This window comes from Phoenix dactylifera, chromosome 2 (genome assembly GCF_051530095.1).
Source record: "Phoenix dactylifera cultivar Ajwa chromosome 2, Ajwa_hap1_PhDact_Kaust_v1.1, whole genome shotgun sequence".
NCBI lineage: Eukaryota > Viridiplantae > Streptophyta > Magnoliopsida > Arecales > Arecaceae > Phoenix > Phoenix dactylifera.
In genome coordinates this window covers 42,338,989-42,349,496 of record NC_143191.1, presented here as the reverse complement: position 1 = coordinate 42,349,496, position 10,508 = coordinate 42,338,989, and positions in this window count along the sequence as shown.

Genomic DNA, 10,508 nt, shown 5'->3' with positions numbered 1-10,508 from the left:
TACTTTTGTGTGGGAGCCGAGAGAGAAGAAATGGGAAACAGAAGGTTTTTTTTTTCTTTTTTTTTTTGAAGTGTGTGTTCTTCTGGTGAGCACCGAGGGGAAGAGATAGAGATGAAGTCTAGTTGATGGAGGACACCGAGGGAGAGGAAAGGAAAAAAAATGAAGACAGTGGATCGGGCTTTGGCAATGGAAGCCAAACCGATTAGCTCTGATACCAAATTGATGCCGCACAAGTGCGGGGAAAGAGGAGAAGAAGGAAGAACAAGAGAGAGAGAAGGAAGAAGAGGTTCTAGGGACGCAGGAAGAAGAGAAGGGGAGGAAGAGGAAGAAGAAGAATAAGATGTGGGGGAAAAGAAATTCTTAATCATTCATTAACCCTAATCAACATAAAAGTTCCTTATAAATAGGGCCCAATAAGAACAATTAACATAAAACCCCCTTACACAAAAATAACTCCTAATAAGCCCACAAATAACACAAATAAGCCCTAAAATGCAAACAAGCCCAGAAATAAAATAATAAAATAAATATGCAAATAAACGGGTCTGACTCAATCTGGAGGCTCAGGATCATCTGGATGAAGGGCTCTGATGTCCCCATCAGAAATCCTCCGGCAAGTGGACTTCTAGCATGATACCTAGTGGAGGAGTCCAACGCCTAACGCTTCAACCAGCCTGCTCAGTTCATCTCCAGCCGACCTTAGGGTCATCTGAGCTGCGCTACTACCTCGATCTGAATATGGTGGCAACAAATACTCGCCTGCATATTATATATGTACCTAGAAATAATCCTTGTGGTGAATTGATGTTAAGAAACGATCTAATCCTTTGTTATCAATTAGAAATGCTAGAATGCATCTTACTCTTGCTTCATTTTAGGAATTTGTTTACCGTGAGTGGTCATGATCTTCCTCAAATGCATCCTGTTAAGGTAATTTGCAAGGGAGATATCAACTAGAATTGAAAACTCGATCTCTTGTCCAACTATTTAGGTGAAACAAGCAAGAAGTGGTGATAAGCAAGTCTTAAATTTGTCCAAGCAAAGGAATCAGAGAACAAGAAGAAAAAAGACAATAAAGTCCATTGTCTAAAAGCATATATATATATATATATATATATATATATATATATATATATATATATATATATATATATATATATATATATATATATATATATATATATATATTGTTGGATATGATTTACTACTTTTAAATTATTTATATTTTAAAATTAAATGACTTAGAGGCACCTAACTTATATATCAAATGATCAAAAAATATATAATTTATTGGCATTTAGATTATTCATTTTTGAACCACTTAATATATAGGTTAATCGATATGGCACTTTCGTTTTCTGATATAGGTCTAATCAAATTTGAGTGGAAATCTCATCTTAATCTCACTCTCAAAATATATATATATATATATATATATATATATATATATATATATATATATATATATATATATATATATATATATATATATATATATGGGTTGCTCAAAATATTGCAAGCATCACAAGATATCACGTGCAAATGCTGATATTATATATTGCACTCAAAAGGGACAAATCCATGTGTACATGAACTACGGAAAAAAAAAATATTACCCTTCACGCAACCCATCTTTGATGACAAGACTTGGATATTTTGCATTTACAGGTGCTGCCAAAGTCGATCACATACGAGGCATCTCTATCATGCATGGGCCACAACCAACCTTGGACATCACGGAATCAACAACAATCTACTTATAAAAATAGCATTACGTTCTATTTTTAACCATACCTCATGTCCTGGCCAAGGGGATATCATAGTAAAATGGAATCCAACCAACCTCCGCTATAAAATTAGTTCAGCCGCATTGACATTGGTCATGCTGAGATCATAGCTCCAGCCTTCCATCCCATGTTGTCACCCTCTTCTCATTCTTCCCCGATCTGGCCTTCCTCCTCCGTTCCTCTCTCTCTCTTGGGTGAATCAATCGTCATGTTCTTTGGAGTAAGCGATCTGATATCCCTGAATCAAATCTCTCTCTCTCTCTCTCTCTCTCGCTCTCGCTCGCTCGCTCGCTCTTCTCCTCTCTTTCGATCTAGTATTTTTTTGTCCCAGTGATTTCTGGACGCAGCGGTTTATCGATCTCTTCCTGGCCTTGTGTGTGTCGGTGGTCTGGTGGGTGGATTGTCACGTCAAGAAAGAAAGAAAAGGAACGAGTCGAGGGTGCAAAGCGGGAAGCGGTCGATAAACCTCTGCATCCGGCTCTCACATATTCCGCACTCCCAACGCCCAATCTCCCTTCTCTTTCTTTTGTTGTTAGGGCTTCTTTTCTCGTCGCCTTCCTTTAAGCTCTAGTTTGGTGATCTCGTCTTTCCATGTCGAAATAAAACAAGTTTGGGTTTGTCAAGCTGGATCTATCGGCTGGTTGACTGGTTACAATTGCGGCGGGTTCGACATCAGATCATCTAAGCACATAAGCGAAAACTATTAGGCTGATAAGATGCAATTTTTGATCTGGATTTTGCGGATTTGGTTATAGATACAACTCCGACAATATCGGATCGGACATATCAAGTGGCGAAAGATAGTTATAATTTATAAGAAGGTGGATGGTACGAATGCTTGTGCGCAACATAATGTTATGGGTAAGATGTTTGCGGTGTGTGATTACAGATTCAAGAAGGTCAAGAATGCGATGGTAAATTTCTATCTAATATCATGGTGTGTTGCCTTGTTTGAGAATTCATGTTCTGTTAAGCCGTTTGTAAGAGTAGGAGTCTTTATCGGGGAAAAAAATACAAATTTCGAGATGTTGATTTTTTTTTTCCTTCTTTTTCCTATTACTTTTTGTTTTGTTTGTTTGTCTATCAGCCATTATTGGTACATCATCAAATATCATGGTATGTTGCCTTGTTTGTTACTTTTTGTTTTGTTTGTTTGTAAGAGTAGGATGTAAAGCAGCGCGTCCTCAGACGTTGGCTGATACTCAGCATATTGGACTTGATTTTTTTTCTTGTTTTTCAATAAACAATCTTAATGGGTATTTGAATTATTGAATGTCAAAGCTGATGCCTTGAAGTAGTAGTTAATCCTAGTTTCTGTATATTGGCCAAGAACTAGGAATCTCTTGCTGCTTACCAAATTTTTCCAGTTTTTCATCGACTGAGATAAACCGAGATCTTGGTACATCTTGGTTCCAGCCACCCAGCGAGATGGCCAAGATGCATTTTGGAAACCTTGTCAATTAATTCTTCATTTTCTAAATGTTGTAGTCTTATTCAGATGCTTTACATAAGAGATTGCTATATGCTTCCCTGTTTACTTGCATTAATTTTCATACTTGACCAGCAGTTTAATGTGTTGTAGTTTTTTTCATTTTGTCCTCTGCAAACTAAGCATTTACAGTTATTTCTAAGATAACAATCTAGCAGACGGCGTTGGTGAAGAAATCCATATTCAGAAGATTTGCTCTGACGTTTACATTAACTGGGTGTGGCTAATAGTTTAAATGTCGAATTTTGGTGGCTTAGTTATCTATCTACCACCTTTCATGTTTGTTATTTTTAGCTGAACTTTAATGCTGAGATGTGTTTTGTTTATATCCATAATAGAAAATATTTCAGGTTTGATTTGAGGAAGGTTGTATATCTAGTTCAAAATGATGTATTTGAAGGATGGTTTCTTGAAACATCCAAAATTGTGATCTAAAACCTTCTAGTTGTAGGTTGAGAGCTTTATGAATCTTCTATACTTGCCTGGCTCTAAGAGAATCTCTTATCTGGCTCTAAGAGAATTTCTTATCTGTCATGATTCTAACAAAACATTTAGCTCCAATGAGCTTGATGTATACCTTATGTTATACATCAGTAGTTGCTCTTGAATTTGTTTGAATCATCAGGTAAATCCTTCCTTTTTGCTTTTACTCAGGTTTTATCATGCATATTTACATGCAATGCTAAGAAACCCATATAAATGAGCAAATGGAGTTTTAGATGTCTATAGTGTATAATGAGAATAATTTAGTCAGTGTTATTAATAATTTGATTGATTTTCAACTAATTCAAATTCTTATTTAAAGAATAACAGGGGGAAAATTGTTAGAGAACCATGAAAAGTAAATCTGTTCATGTAGAAAGAGTTTTTATCAGATGGAGGTTTTTGTCTAAATGATGTAGTCAAAATCTTGTATATATCATTTCCAGACCCTGTGAAGGGAACATGTGTAAATGGAAATTTTTATTGACTGTTGCAAAGACTAGATATTAGAGTAGTATTTTAACTTTTCTATGTTAAATAGGTATGTAGTTCTAAACTTCTTTTATCAGTGCTTTCCCTTGCCATTCCTGCTTTGTTTTTGCTTCTGTGCTGAAAATTTCACTTGCATTTTTAAGTTAAATGCATGTAAAACATTGTATATTTTGATCTCCCTGGTCTCTTTTACAATTTACTTCCTACCTGGGTCAAGTTTTGCCCGCATGAGTAAATGTTTGCAAATTCTTTGTTCTTATACTTATTGCTTGAATCTCTAAAAAAATTGTCAGCTTGCAATTTCCAGAGATAAGTGCAGTCATATCTCACTGATTTGAGCTTAAGCCTAGTTGCAAAGAAGCTCGAAATGATAATGTAATTTTCTTGCATACAGTTGATTTCATCATAAAAATAGTAGCTCCAGTCATTTTGATGATCAATCTTTTGGTATTGTATTGGCCATCATCATAATTATACTTCTCCTTTTAAAGTTTAGTATCAGCCGAGCTAATCTGAGATTTTGCAATCCGGCGAAGCTGTTTTACTATCATAATGCTATGATATACCCTTATCTCAGTAGGGACAATCTTATACACATATAGAATGTACTTTTCTTTTGGAGAAAGAATGTAGTGTTTAATCTATAGATCAACATTTGCAGCATGTGATATACATTGCAGGACTCTTAAGCAGCCTTTAATGGAGACCATCAGATATGTAGTAAACTTTCCTTTAACTTGTTTGGAATCTCAATAGCTCAAGTTTATGCCTGCCTTGTTGCACTATGTAAAGCACCTGTCACCTGACATTACTCACCTCTCGTTGCACACTATCTGCCATCCTTATTAGTTTGTGCGAATGAACTTGTGGTCAATGTATGCTATGCTAAATGCTGCCCTATTATTTTATATATCTGATATTTCTTATACCTGGAATACAACCACCATGGGTTTTTTTAGTTATATTTCTCTATTTTGATAGGGCACTCCAACTTTATCCCTACTTGCAGAAGTTTCATAGTCTTACTTGTACGTGCTTTATTGCTTCAGGTTATGGACCTATTGTAGCCTCAATAGCATCCAGCATATAAGATATTAGTAGCATGAGCTGGAAATACACTTTCACATTCAAATTATCTTACCTAAGGGTCTTCTTTTGTAACTTCTGAACAAAAAGAAATACCAAGTAATCAAGCTATGAGACAATAAGCCATACAGATGAATTAGCCAAAAGGTGATCTTATTAGCAATGTGGTTGCTTCTTGCTTGTTGGGGGACAAAAATGTTGGGAATGATTGGAATGGTAGCTTGAGGATTGAATGCCCAACCCTTGTTATATAACCTTGCACCCTATAGATAGGTGTCTTTTTCGCATTATATATATGGTTGAGTTGAAACCCAACTAATTGTGGATGGCAACGTTTGCTATACCGGTCGGTACCAGTGTATACTAACCGTACCGTTCTATACTGGTACCAAATAGATATGTGGTACAGAGGACGTACCGACATTTGGTATGCCGAACCGGGTACTGTAATAGGCATACTAACACTGTAATAGGATGGTATCAGTATGGGGTTTGGTACCGAGACGGCAAACCTTGGTGGATGGTACCATTATTAGTTAGTTTTCTAGATTTTGAGGATCAAAACAATATTTTTGGTGTTTCAAAATAAGTATTAGTCAAGGTAAATTTTTGTTGCTTTTGTAACTTCTCAGGTGACTTGTTAGTTAAAATGTTACAATGTTCATAAGAAGCAACTAGTTCAAAACTTCTCTCTTTTGTTAGATTTTGGTTGAGCTCAATAAAGTTCGCACTGCAACTTGGGTAAGTTGTGAGTCACAGATGCATGCTTCCTCGTGACCTCATCACTAAGCAGTCATGTTGATGTCAATCCGTTGCGGCACTGTAGCATGTTTACAGTATGACCTAAGTGCATCTCTGGTGCAAACCAAGCCAACTACGGTTTGTCATTGGTGTGATCGATGTAGCCTTGGTATCATGGCATCTATGCACTTCAGGTTGACCTGTATTACATTTGGGTAGATTGATAACCAATTTCTGTCTCCCACGTCTTTGAGGAAATGTCTTTTGTTGATATCTTCCATCAAGAGCTGATCATGGGCCGGGTCTCGGGCCTAAACTCTATTCATTTTTAATCGGGTTTCGGGCTGGACCTATGTAAAATTTGATATTTTCTACACCCAAGCTTGGCCCATGATCAGCAATGCTTCCATGTCAACACTTGGGTCCCAAGACATCTCTCTCAAACCTGTCATCAAGAAATTCAGTTGCATACATGCCCAAAATCACAGGTCAAATCTACAAATGGAATCAGGCCTACCCAAGCGTTGTACCTATTGTAACCATTCTTTGAGGCCTAAACAACCGCTGCAGATCCTGTCTTATAGATATGGAGAAGCATGAACCTGGCAGGTAAGCAATCCACATCAACATTTGTCTTTTCCATCATTGCTGGAGTTCCAACTCAAGGAGCTCCATTCCCCTTCCATTTAACTTGAGAGACAACAATCTCTCTTAGATAGCAAGCATCACTGTCAGAGACATGCTGAAATCATCATTTCTGAGAAAAATCTGTTCTTTCTCCAGCTCTTTGGAGTTCTAGGGAACCAGTTTGTTTTCCCTGGCTAGCTGAACATAATCGCTTTCTTGGCTTTTATACTGTCGTGTTTTAAGGCATGCTTGGAACCCACTACCTAGGGACAACACTGCTGGAATTTGAGTTGACAAAGTCATGCTTGAACTGTTTTGCTATGAGGGTGGCCTGCGGTACAATCATAACCCATACTGGCATGTGTTAGCCAGAGAAGCATGGTGTTGCAGAGGTGGTCCTGTGATATGCATTGGAGGTCTGAAGCGATTTTACTATACTATCACATATCATCAATCTTGCACAGAGAATTTCTGCTGATGTTTCAAGATTACTAGAGATCATGGATGGAAAAGTGAATGTTTTACCAAGTCCACGTTTGGCAAAACGCAAGAAGTTGGCAGAGAAAAGCCTATTAAAAGGCTTGCTTTCTATAAGCAACTCTTACTTTTCGAAAACCAATGTAAGATGGACTGCTAGATTAAGCCTTCTGAAAATAGGACTACTATTTCTGTTCAGCACTAATTGATCCGAGTTTTGATTGAGCCGATCCCAAGTTCAGCACTACCAAGGCATTGACCACATTCAATCACCAGGGCAAATTGGGAGGGTACCCTAGTTTGTTTGAAGACGAGAACTTTTAGCTCTCCCAGGATCATGGACATGTTTGGAATTTTCTCCCTTTTATCCTTTTTCATATCAAGCTTATTTCGACCTGTATTACTGATTTATGGTTTTATAGTTCTTGGGGAAGATGCAGCATATTTTCTCCTCGTTTCCTCGCTTTTGATTGTGGTACAATGTGTAATTTATATTCCAAGAAATCCGGATTTTGCTTTTCATAGTGTATGCAGGGCTGCCTGTATGTTTCTCACCACCGGTCTTGAGAGTTCATGCTGCTAATTTCTTCCATGGATATATAAACAGGGCTGCACATGTAAAAGCAACATCATCCGATATTATGTGTAGCAGTAGCCAAAGTGTCTCTTGTTGTCCTACTTTCACTGATTTGGAATATTGGTTTTAACATCTGCTTGAGACGACGGCTGGACGAGTTTTGAAGTCCATTTTCTGGGTACATGCGCAATTTTTTGGTTGTGATGAGAGAAATTGTTTGCTACTATCTGCATTCTAGATTTTAAATTATACAGGCTATCAACAATATGAATAACATGGGATGGTGAAATTATGTTTACAATGGATCAATGGTCAGCTTTTACGTTAATTTGCTCATCGGTGTGGGCATGGCGGATTCATTCCTTTGATGCAATAATTTTATTGATGACGTAATTGATATTTTTCGCATATATGTAACCATGGAAGCTTGAGTTTTGGCGGGGCAATTCCATGTTGTTGCGATGGATCTTTTTTCCCCACTTTTATTAGCGCCTTGTGGAATCATGCCATACTAACTCAAGGCTGCAGTAATGTTGGTCCTGTGAACGGTTGTCGGTATCAAACTCTGTAGCTTTCTGTGTGTTTCTTTTGTTCCTACGTCTCTTGTTCGGCATCTGATGCGAATGAAAGGAGGGAAGCTATAGGGTGCAGAAAGGAAAAAAATGAACGGTCCATAGACGGAACAACGGCTAGTTAAGAAAAGAAAGAAAAACAAAGTAAAACCTGGAATATTCATTGGAGAGGAGGTGGGTGCTGTATGATCATGCATCTTAGGGTGCATGGATAGTTGTGATATGAAGAGGGATGGATTGCTATGATGATGCGTTTGAGATTAAATGGATGGTTGTGATGCGAGCTTAAAAGAATTTTCCCAATATGAATTCCAGATCCAGTCATTCTCAGAAACTCCTTAAACATTACATCAGCCAGAGAAAAGTGCAGTATCGATTTAATGTATGATGGGAATTAAATTTATATTCAGTTATTTTTTAATACCTATCATTATTTCTCTCTCAAGACGCAAGACTCACGGGATCCACCCAGCTAGCAACCCAGTATATAACTCCACAAGAAAACAGAAGGCAGGATTTATCCGAGCAACCATTAATCATTAAAATATTGTTTACCTAATATTAACCATAAAAGTATTGTGACTAACCTGGCACCTTGCAGATACATGGCAGCACTTCATCCGAGTTCTTCGTATTGAAATATGTGGGCGTCGATTAAATCAGGGGACCGCATACCCCACGTTCGGATGGCTTTATGTAGATATGCTTTCCTTTCATCAGTACTGAGGTGGCGCTGGGGTGACGTACTCACACGTGGATGGCCTAGTGAGGTTTTCCACGGGTTGGGGAGGGCACGCAAAAACTTGTGACCCGCATCGAACATTATCTGGTGGAAGGGGGCCCAGTGGGGGCTGCTACGCGGGTAGGGCTCTGCCCCTCTCCTTCCCCTCCTATTTTTTACCCAAAAAAAAAGAGGAATGAGCAAAATGACAACGCACTCGGGTTTTGGCCAATTGAGTGGGTTGGAATAGGTCAGGTTTGAGCGGCTTATGCGGAGTTTCCTTTGGGGCTCCCGGGGGGGGGCACGGGATACACCTGGTGCTTGGGAAAGAATATGTCTACCACTGCGCGAGGGTGGGCTAGGAGTGCAGTCATTCCTGGTGCGATGTGAGGCTTTTTTGGCACGGAGGGCGGTACAATTTATCCTGGAGCCGCACGGTCCCTGGAGTCGGGTCATGACAGGCAGATATGGCCAAGCGGGATTCGAGGAGCAGGCGACAGCTCGCCGGAGGAGATCCTTTATATGGCGAGAGATTTGGAGGTATTTTCCTATGGCCCTAGCGCATTCCACATGGTTGATCGGCGACGGATGGAGCATTGATATGATGGAGGACCCGTAGGTGGATGCACTTCCTTTGAGACTATGGTCGACGATGCTTAGTGCTGAGGCGGTGGCGGGACTCCGAGTTTCTGATCTGCTCAAATGGGGGGAGGCAGAGTGGGATGGTGATAGGCTGGGCCAGCTATTTGGAGAGCATCTAGCAGAGCGGGTTCGGGCGCTTCTTATTCCGGGATCCACAAGTCTCTATGTCAGGGTTTGGAGTACCACCTGTAGAGCCAGTGTTATGATTGGCGAGTTTTTCCGGGTTCTTCAGCCGGGCTTAGAGTGTGGTTGGTTGTGGAGGTTTGAGCTACACCAGAGGGTTGCTCTCTTCCTTTGGAAGGTGGTTTGGGAGCGTCTGCCGACGTGCTCAGTGTTGAGTAGACGAGGTAAGAGCCTGTCCCCCCTATGTCCGAATTGTGGGATGGACGAGTTGATGGATCATGTACTATTCCAGTGTGTGTGGGCGAGGGGTATTTGGAGTATGACTAGGATCCCGGTAGACGCCTGGAGTGGGAGGGATATTTTCCTGAAAGAGGTTCGGCATTAGGCTGGTGTTCCTCAGATGCGGAGTTTGGCTATTAGGACGTCTTGTACAGCGTATCAAATATGGTTGGCCAGGAACGTCCGAGTGTTTGGTGAGCACCGACTGTCCTTGCGGCTCGTAATGGAGCGGGCCCGTGCTCAGGCTGCAGAGATTATCCATCTAAAGTCAGCTCATTGACCTTTGACAGCTCGGGACATTTGGGGCCCACACATTGCTTCGACAGCTTCACATAGGGTATTATTTACCTGGGAGCTCCCACCTCCAAGTTTTCTCAAGATCAATTTTGATGGCTCTGTCTTGGATGGTGGT